The sequence below is a fragment of the Schistocerca piceifrons genome, unplaced genomic scaffold (assembly GCF_021461385.2).
Source record: "Schistocerca piceifrons isolate TAMUIC-IGC-003096 unplaced genomic scaffold, iqSchPice1.1 HiC_scaffold_288, whole genome shotgun sequence".
In the NCBI taxonomy this organism is placed as follows: domain Eukaryota; kingdom Metazoa; phylum Arthropoda; class Insecta; order Orthoptera; family Acrididae; genus Schistocerca; species Schistocerca piceifrons.
This window is the reverse complement of record NW_025728502.1, coordinates 5,001-12,500: the sequence shown is the minus strand read 5'-3', so window position 1 is coordinate 12,500 and position 7,500 is coordinate 5,001. Positions and strand designations below refer to the sequence as shown.

General features: G+C 55.5%; 2 non-coding genes and 1 pseudogene across 2 annotated transcripts; all 3 read right to left on the bottom strand.

Annotated features, from left to right (window-relative positions):
- Positions 1-1,304, bottom strand: part of LOC124744349 — a 4,224-nt pseudogene extending 2,920 nt beyond the window's left edge.
- A 188-nt stretch (positions 1,305-1,492) lies between these two features.
- Positions 1,493-1,647, bottom strand: LOC124744328. Its single transcript, XR_007010688.1, has one exon. It is a non-coding gene; the product is annotated as a 5.8S ribosomal RNA (ribosomal RNA).
- A 354-nt stretch (positions 1,648-2,001) lies between these two features.
- LOC124744345 lies at positions 2,002-3,914 on the bottom strand. The gene has a single exon (XR_007010703.1). It is a non-coding gene; the product is annotated as a small subunit ribosomal RNA (ribosomal RNA).
- Between the last annotated feature and the right edge of the window lie 3,586 nt (positions 3,915-7,500).

Genomic DNA, 7,500 nt, shown 5'->3' with positions numbered 1-7,500 from the left:
CAGCTATCCTGAGGGAAACTTCGGAGGGAACCAGCTACTAGATGGTTCGATTAGTCTTTCGCCCCTATACCCAGCTCCGACGATCGATTTGCACGTCAGAATCGCTACGGACCTCCATCAGGGTTTCCCCTGACTTCGTCCTGGCCAGGCATAGTTCACCATCTTTCGGGTCCCAACGTGTACGCTCTAGGTGCGCCTCACCTCGCAATGAGGACGAGACGCCCCGGGAGTGCGGAGGCCGCCGCCCCGTGAAGGGCGGGGAAGCCCCATCCTCCCTCGGCCCGCGCAAGGCGAGACCTTCACTTTCATTACGCCTTTAGGTTTCGTACAGCCCAATGACTCGCGCACATGTTAGACTCCTTGGTCCGTGTTTCAAGACGGGTCGTGAAATTGTCCAAAGCTGAAGCGCCGCTGACGGGAGCGATTATTCCGCCCGAGAGCATCCCGAGCCAACAGCGGCGCGGGTCCGGGGCCGGGCCAGGTAGGTCCGTCATCCGGGAAGAACCGCGCGCGCTTGCCGGGAGCCCGAGCGCCCAAAGGGGCGAATCGACTCCTCCAGATATACCGCCGGGCAGCCAGCCAGGACACCGGGGCTCTGCCCAACAGACGCGAACCGAGGCCCGCGGAAGGACAGGCTGCGCACCCGGGCCGTAGGCCGGCACCCAGCGGGTCGCGACGTCCTACTAGGGGAGAAGTGCGGCCCACCGCACACCGGAACGGCCCCACCCCGCGGCGAGTGGAAAGGCAACCGGACACGACCCCGCCGCGGATTGCTCCGCGCGGGCGGCCGGCCCCATCTGCCGAGGGCGGAGGCCAGTGGCCGGATGGGCGTGAATCTCACCCGTTCGACCTTTCGGACTTCTCACGTTTACCCCAGAACGGTTTCACGTACTTTTGAACTCTCTCTTCAAAGTTCTTTTCAACTTTCCCTCACGGTACTTGTTCGCTATCGGTCTCGTGGTCATATTTAGTCTCAGATGGAGTTTACCACCCACTTGGAGCTGCACTCTCAAGCAACCCGACTCGAAGGAGAGGAGGTCCCGCCGACGCTCGCACCGGCCGCTACGGGCCTGGCACCCTCTACGGGCCGTGGCCTCATTCAAGTTGGACTTGGGCTCGGCGCGAGGCGTCGGGGTAGTGGACCCTCCCAAACACCACATGCCACGACAGGCGGCAGCCTGCGGGGTTCGGTGCTGGACTCTTCCTGTTCGCTCGCCGCTACTGGGGGAATCCTTGTTAGTTTCTTTCCTCCGCTTAGTAATATGCTTAAAATTCAGCGGGTAGTCTCGCCTGCTCTGAGGTCGTTGTACGAGGTGTCGCACGCCACACCGCCAGCCGGCTGTGCACGCTACCGAGAAAGTACCGGTATGCGAACCGCCAGGCGACGGGCGCGCATCGCACGTTTGAGGAGACGCGGCCGGCCCCACAGGCGGCCGCGACACTCCCAGGTCTGCGAAGCGGGGCAAACGCCGCGCGCTTCAGTATACGTAGCCGACCCTCAGCCAGACGTGGCCCGGGAACGGAATCCATGGACCGCAATGTGCGTTCGAAACGTCGATGTTCATGTGTCCTGCAGTTCACATGTCGACGCGCAATTTGCTGCGTTCTTCATCGACCCACGAGCCGAGTGATCCACCGTCCTGGGTGATCTTTTCTCAGTTTCCGCCGTCTCTTTCGAGACGGTCGCATAGGCGGGAGTGAGGCGTGTGGCGGCCCCTGTTCCAGCGTTCTGTGTCCAACGGCCTCACGGCCGACGGGCGTCGTACGGCTCCACACCGGAGCGGACAGGCACTCGGGCGGAAAGTCATTCAAAAACCGGCGCCAGGCGCCAGGTGCCGCAGGCCAGCCGCTCCAGCGCTTCAGCGCTCGTACCACACAACATTGCCGCTAGTTTTGAGAGGCACGCGTGGTTCCGCACGCGGCGCACGGCTACGGCGAGCCGTACAGGTAGCGTGTTGCTGCGACACGACACGCACATCGAAAGACATGCAGTCTAGTCGGTAATGATCCGTCCGCAGGTTCACCTACGGAACCTTGTTACGACTTTTACTTCCTCTAAATGATCAAGTTTGGTCATCTTTCCGTAGCATCGGCAACGACAGAGTCAATGCCGCGTACCAGTCCGAAGACCTCACTAAATCATTCAATCGGTAGTAGCGACGGGCGGTGTGTACAAAGGGCAGGGACGTAATCAACGCGAGCTTATGACTCGCGCTTACTGGGAATTCCTCGTTCATGGGGAACAATTGCAAGCCCCCAATCCCTAGCACGAAGGAGGTTCAGCGGTTACCCCGACCTTTCGGCCTAGGAAGACACGCTGATTCCTTCAGTGTAGCGCGCGTGCGGCCCAGAACATCTAAGGGCATCACAGACCTGTTATTGCTCAATCTCGTGCGGCTAGAAGCCGCCTGTCCCTCTAAGAAGAAAAGTAATCGCTGACAGCACGAAGGATGTCACGCGACTAGTTAGCAGGCTAGAGTCTCGTTCGTTATCGGAATTAACCAGACAAATCGCTCCACCAACTAAGAACGGCCATGCACCACCACCCACCGAATCAAGAAAGAGCTATCAATCTGTCAATCCTTCCGGTGTCCGGGCCTGGTGAGGTTTCCCGTGTTGAGTCAAATTAAGCCGCAGGCTCCACTCCTGGTGGTGCCTTCCGTCAATTCCTTTAAGTTTCAGCTTTGCAACCATACTTCCCCCGGAACCCAAAAGCTTTGGTTTCCCGGAGGCTGCCCGCCGAGTCATCGGGAGGAACTGCGGCGGATCGCTGGCTGGCATCGTTTATGGTTAGAACTAGGGCGGTATCTGATCGCCTTCGAACTCTCTAACTTTCGTTCTTGATTAATGAAAACATACTTGCAAATGCTTTCGCTTCTGTTCGTCTTGCGACGATCCAAGAATTTCACCTCTAACGTCGCAATACGAATGCCCCCGCCTGTCCCTATTAATCATTACCTCGGGTTCCGAAAAACCAACAAAATAGAACCGAGGTTCCTATTCCATTATTCCATGCACACAGTATTCAGGCGGGCTTGCCTGCTTTAAGCACTCTAATTTGTTCAAAGTAAACGTGCCGGCCCCACCGAGACACTCAATAAAGAGCACCCTGGTAGGATTTCAACGGGGTCCGCCTCGGGACGCACGAGCACGCACGAGGCGGTCGCACGCCTTCAGCTCGCCCCACCGGCAGGACGTCCCACGATACATGCCAGTTAAACACCGACGGGCGGTGAACCAACAGCGTGGGACACAAATCCAACTACGAGCTTTTTAACCGCAACAACTTTAATATACGCTATTGGAGCTGAATTACCGCGGCTGCTGGCACCAGACTTGCCCTCCAATAGATACTCGTTAAAGGATTTTAAAGTGTACTCTTTCCGATTACGGGGCCTCGGATGAGTCCCGTATCGTTATTTTTCGTCACTACCTCCCCGTGCCGGGAGTGGGTAATTTGCGCGCCTGCTGCCTTCCTTGGATGTGGTAGCCGTTTCTCAGGCTCCCTCTCCGGAATCGAACCCTGATTCCCCGTTACCCGTTACAACCATGGTAGGCGCAGAACCTACCATCGACAGTTGATAAGGCAGACATTTGAAAGATGCGTCGCCGGTACGAGGACCGTGCGATCAGCCCAAAGTTATTCAGAGTCACCAAGGCAAACGACCGGACGAGCCGACCGATTGGTTTTTGATCTATAAAAGCGTCCCATCCATCTCTGGTCGGGACTCTGTTTGCATGTATTAGCTCTAGAATTACCACAGTTATCCAAGTAACGTGGGTACGATCTAAGGAACCATAACTGATTTAATGAGCCATTCGCGGTTTCACCTTTAATGCGGCTTGTACTGAGACATGCATGGCTTAATCTTTGAGGACAAGCATATGACTACTGGCAGGATCAAAACCAGGGAGCTGCGTCAACTAGAGCTGAGCAGCCGGCCGCCCGGGAGTGTGTCCCGGGGGCCCGCCGCGAACACGCAAGCGTCCGCTCAATCATTCTGCAAACAGGAGGAGGCTGAGCTCCCCTGCACAATACACCTCGAAACCCTCTCAGGTCCCGGCGGCGCGCAGCGCCGTCCCAAGTACTTGGTCGGGTTCGAGAGAGGCGCAATCGCCCGGAGTTAGGCGAGTAGACGCTTTCGGTGCGACCACCCGTGCTCCCAACTGAGCTTGCCGCTGCCGACAGAGGCCCGGGAGCGTGCTGTCGTGGCATTGCCGGCGGGAGACAACACGCGCCACCTACGGTGACCGGCAGCTCCAACGCCAGCGCCACAGAAGGACAAAAGCCCCACTTGGGTGCCGAAGCGAACTCTCCCAGCACAGCGCACGCGCCAACACATCCGCACAGCTGCGATACAAACCACCAGCGAGAACCGCTGGGGCGACCGAGCAGCAGACGGCGTCGCGGCGCCGAGCGCCGGGCGGCGGCGCATCCTCAACGCACACAGTCCTCAATCGGACCAGCACACTGAAGATGTCCACCGCGCTTCGCACCGGGGCCCGCGAGGACCTACTTTGGCCGCACGGCGCCGCGCGCAGGGTGCGCCGGCGCGCAGCTGCGACGCCTGCCGCGTCCGTCGGCCGGCGCGCCTGCCACTGGCCGCCCCCACCAGCCGGCTGTAGCGCGTGCGCCCACGCACCGCGCGGCCAGCACGCCGGGAGGCGCCCCCCTCACCGGCCGGGGACGGTCCCACCCAGCCACCGCCGCGTATCGCTTCACACCCAGATGCCGTTCAGTTTCGTCGGCATGGTGGGTATCGCTGGAACAACCGGTTCGTACCTCAACCTATCGTCGCCATCACCGATTCACCCCTAGCGAGAACAACCGCACCACAACAGGTTACCATTTGTTCATTTGCGTAACTTCACCAGAAAACGCAGGCGTCCATCGCCATTTGCAACTTCAACGATTATTGCATGCCTGTGTCAGGTGTCACGCCACACTACGTCTGCCCACATACACGCAACAAAATGTGCACGCCTAGACAATACGTGGAAGGTGGCCCCCGTACGTATGCGATGTCCATTGCTCGAACGACTGTCAACCGGCCTCTGTAGCATGTCGCAGATATGGAACGCGGTGCACCATGCCATCACGGTGTGTGAGGAGAGACGACTAGGTCCGAATACATCAACAGACAGCTCATGCTGATCGCCATCCACGGCGTCCGTTCCTCCCACACGTCTCTATGGCGTACCACACTGCAATCCAGCTCTCATAGGGAGACGACACGTAGCTGCGTGCACAATATTTGCACTGTATGGTCCGCCGTTTTTGGGCGCAGTCGTTGTACGGTCACACATGTGCCACGATGTATCATTCGGTACATAAGGACGAATGTGCAGTACAGATTGTGGTTTACGCGTACGACATTAGCGGACGGTTGACACAGGCCGCACCACAACGTAGCCTGAGTACGTCGCATGCGAAGGGCATTGAACATGCAAACTTCTCACCAACCAGCTTGCGAAGGCAGGGGGGCAAGGTGGGGACGTGGGGAGGGGCGGCATGTACGTCCTGCTGCCATCCACATTACAGTGTACAGCAGGAGCATGTGGAAAGTCAGCAAGACTTGCAAGGTGTTTAACATGAAGCGATACACAGGGGAGCGGGCAGTGCGAGTAGCGAACTATATTGCGAGGGTTGCGGGTGGGCAACACTACACTAATTGAACGAGTCGTATAACAATTACAGAGCAGGTTTAGGCGACAACATGGGGTTACGTTAGGGGACAACGTGGGTTACGTTAGGGGACAACGTGGGTTACTTTAGGGGACAACGTGGGTTAGGTTAAGGCACAACGTGGGTTAGGTTAAGGCACAACGTGGGTTAGGTTAAGGCACAACATGGGTTAGGTTAAGGCACAACATGGGTTAGGTTAAGGCACAACATGGGTTAGGTTAAGGCACAACATGGGTTAGGTTAAGGCACAACGTGGGTTAGGTTAAGGCACAACGTGGGTTAGGTTAAGGCACAACGTGGGTTAGGTTAAGGCACAACGTGGGTTAGGTTAAGGCACAACGTGGGTTAGGTTAAGGCACAACATGGGTTAGGTTAAGGCACAACATGGGTTAGGTTAAGGCACAACATGGGTTAGGTTAAGGCACAACATGGGTTAGGTTAAGGCACAACATGGGTTAGGTTAAGGTACAACATGGGTTAGGTTAAGGTACAACATGGGTTAGGTTAAGGTACAACATGGGTTAGGTTAAGGTACAACATGGGTTAGGTTAAGGTACAACATGGGTTAGGTTAAGGCACAACATGGGTTACGTTAAGGTACAACATGGGTTAGGTTAAGGTACAACATGGGTTAGGTTAAGGTACAACATGGGTTAGGTTAAGGTACAACATGGGTTAGGTTAAGGTACAACATGGGTTTAGGTTAAGGTACAACATGGGTTAGGTTAAGGTACAACATGGGTTAGGTTAAGGTACAACATGGGTTAGGTTAAGGTACAACATGGGTTAGGTTAAGGTACAACATAGGTTAGGTTAAGGTACAACATGGGTTAGGTTAAGGCACAACATGGGTTAGGTTAAGGCACAACATGGGTTAGGTTAAGGTACAACATGGGTTAGGTTAAGGTACAACATGGGTTAGGTTAAGGTACAACATGGGTTAGGTTAAGGTACAACATGGGTTAGGTTAAGGTACAACATGGGTTAGGTTAAGGTACAACATGGGTTAGGTTAAGGTACAACATGGGTTAGGTTAAGGCACAACATAGGTTAGGTTAGGTTACACGTTGTTGTAAGGAAAGGTGTAGGGGGGGGGGGCGGCAGGTTCGTTGATAGTGATTATAGTAAGTGAATGCTTGTGACATGATCAGATTTGTCACGTCAGGATGCACCTTTGGCTTATTAGAGGCGGGCGCTCCAATTCTATGCTTGTGTCAGACCTGTGTCTTTGACTCATGTCATTGTTTGTGCGCTGTGACAGGAGGTACTATTGTGATGTTGGGTGCACCGTTGTATAGGACATGTGTGGGTATTGGTGCCTTATCTGCGCAATGGTGGATGTCGAAAGGGGGGGGGATATTCTATTTTCCGCATGGACCTCCTGGTCTGGTTGTGATAGTGTGGATTGTGTAATGTGGCGGAGAGGATGCACTGGATGTTGTTCCATGCTGGTGCTTACATATTGTATGTGCGCCCGTTAGAAGCAGAGAGTGGTGCGTGATGAGAGTGTCTGGCTGACGTGTGGTTCCCATTGTGGGCACACTCTTTCAGCATGTATACGGGACAGTTGTATATATATTCTGTAATTTGATGGCTCTGCATTGATTACTAATCAGCGCCGTGTGTACGGGTAATCTGGTTCCAGTCCAAAATGTTCCATCTGTGTACATTAGTGACAAAGACTCCCCCCATGCAGTGGGGCTCGGTCTGTTATAACTCTTCCGCGTAATATATTTGCCCCACGTTTTTGCGACTGCGAGTGCGAGTGCGAGTGCAACGCGCATGGGGGACCGACATGCTGATGGCTCGGTATC